This window comes from Cucurbita pepo, chromosome 7 (genome assembly GCF_057944985.1).
Source record: "Cucurbita pepo subsp. pepo isolate OVF chromosome 7, ASM5794498v1, whole genome shotgun sequence".
Classification (NCBI taxonomy): Eukaryota; Viridiplantae; Streptophyta; class Magnoliopsida; order Cucurbitales; family Cucurbitaceae; genus Cucurbita; species Cucurbita pepo.
This window is the reverse complement of record NC_141804.1, coordinates 5033978-5036477: the sequence shown is the minus strand read 5'-3', so window position 1 is coordinate 5036477 and position 2500 is coordinate 5033978.

Sequence of the window (2500 nt, the reverse complement as noted above, 5' to 3'; positions counted from 1 at the left end):
TTATCCTGGGAGCTAAGCAAAATGAAAGAATGATTCCCACAAAATTTCAGAATTTTTTGACCACTCTAGCTATTTTTTCTAATTTCTTATTATTTAATATTTAAAAATTCATTAAAAAAAATTGGTTGGTTGAAAAACTATGAAACTTGATTTCTAGATCCATTAGAATGTCCAATTCATGAATCAATTGAGTTCATGGAAAAAAAACATTCTAAAACTTGAGATATTTGACCGTATGACCGCTCAAAAAAATCGTATCTAGGCCTGGCAGACCAAAAATGCCTCAAAATGTACTATATAGGGGGGTGACTAGTCTGCATGGGCTGGCCACGGGGCTACCCCCTATATCTTCCGCCACCCCCACGCCCCAAGCACTATGCGCCGCACATGGGCATATGCTTGGGGCGTCGGGGTGGTGGTCGGAGGTCGAGGACGATTGACGGCGGTGGTGCGGTGGCGGAACGCGCACGGTGGGTAGTGTCGGAACGTTCCCGCGCGCTCGCCAGCCCCGCCCTGCCCCACCCGCTTGCCCCCGCGCGCTCGCCCTCATGCTCCAGCGCGCGCGCGCCCTCATGCTCCAGCGCGCGCGCGCCCTCATGCTCCAGCGCGCGCGCGCCCTCATGCTCCAGCGCGCGCGCGCCCTCATGCTCCAGCGCGCGCGCGCCCCAACCCCGCCCCGCCCGCGCGTCCCAGCGCGCGCGCGCCCCCGTCCCGCCCCGCCCGCGCGTCCCAGCGCGCGCGCGCCCCCGTCCCGCCCCGCCCGCGCGTCCCAGCGCGCGCGCGCCCCGTCCCGCCCCGCCCGCGCGTCCCAGCGCGCGCGCGCGCCCCGTCCCGCCCCGCCCGCGTGCTCCCGCGCGCGCGCCCCCCGCCCTGCCCGCGCGTGCTCCCCATCCATCACCCATTAATTGTGGAAGTACATGTGGAGTGGTCAGTTTGTTGTAAATTTTTTTCTGGGAGCTAAGAAACATGAAAGAATGATTCTCACAAAATTTCAGATTTTTTTGTCAACTCTAGCTATTTTTTCTAATTTCTTATTATTTAATATTTAAAAATTCATTAAAAAAAATTGGTTGGTTTAAAAATTATGAAACTTGATTTCTAGATCCATTAGAATGTCCAATTCATGAATCAATTGAGTTCATAGAAAAAAACATTCTAAAACTTGAGATATTTGGTCGTATGACCGCTCATAAAAATCATATCTAGGCCTGGCAGACCAAAAATGCCTCAAAATGTACTATATAGGGGGGTGACTAGTCTGCATGGGCTGGGCACGGGGGTACCCCTATATCTTCCGCCACCCCCATGCCCCAAGCACTATGCGCCGCACATGGGCATATGCTAGGGGCGTGGGGGTGGTGGTCGGCGGACGAGGGCGGTTGACGGGGGCCGTGCGGTGGTGAAACTTGCACGGTGAGGCAGTGTTGGGTGCGCCTTTGGGCGTGCGACATGAGACTTGTTGAGCATGGAATGTGGCCTTCTAACTTGGGCTGGCTTGAGGATGGTTGATGGCTGGTACGATGATGAAACATGCAAGGTGGGGTGGAGTTGGGTGCCTTCGGGCGTGCGGCATGAACCTCGTTGAGTGTGTGACGTTGTGGTGATGCTTGGCTAGCCTTGGGCCAGCCCTATGTTTTGAAGGTGTGTGGTGCCAGAACATGTTCGATTGGTTGGAATCGGGTGCCTTTGGGCGTGCGACATGAGCCTCGTTGAGCACGGAATGTTGCGATGTTGCCTTCTAACTGGGAATCTCTAGTGTGAGGACTGTGGATGGTTGCTGGTACGATGACGAAACATGCAAGGTGGGGTGGAGCCGGGTGCCTTCGGGAGTGCGGCATGAACCTCGTTGAGTGTGGGACGTTGTTGTGGTATGCCTCCCTTCCTTGGGCTAGCCCTATGTTTTGAAGGCTGCGTGGTGGCGGAACATGCTTGGTGGGGTAGTGTCAAATGACTTTGGGCGTGCGACATGAGACTTGTTGAGCATGGAATGTGGCCTTCTAACTTGGGCTGACTTGAGGATTGTTGATGGCTGGTACGACGACAAAACATGCAAGGTGGGGTGGAGTTGGGTGCCTTTGGGCGTCCAACATGAACCTCGTTGAGCATGTGATGTTGTAGTGACGCCACTGGGCCAACCTTGGGCCAGCCCTATGTTTTGAAGGTGGCGTGTTGGCAGAACATGCATGGTGGGGCGTTGTCAAGTGCCTTTGGGCGTGCGACATGAGCCTTGCTTTGCACTGAATGTTGCGATGTTGCCTTCTAACTTGGGCTGTCTTTAGGATGGTTGATGGCTTGACCGCGCACGACGTTTTGGGCTTGGCTTCGAATGATGATTTTGAACCCCTGCTTGCGGTGGGTGTGAATAGTCGATCGTCGTCCAAGCTTGTTTTCGCGTACGGCGCATGAGTGGTGATTTGGTTGCTTGGGTCTATAGGCTTGATGCTCGGGCATCAAACTGTAGGCGACATCTCCTCCTCATTGGTATGTCCCAAAGTATTTT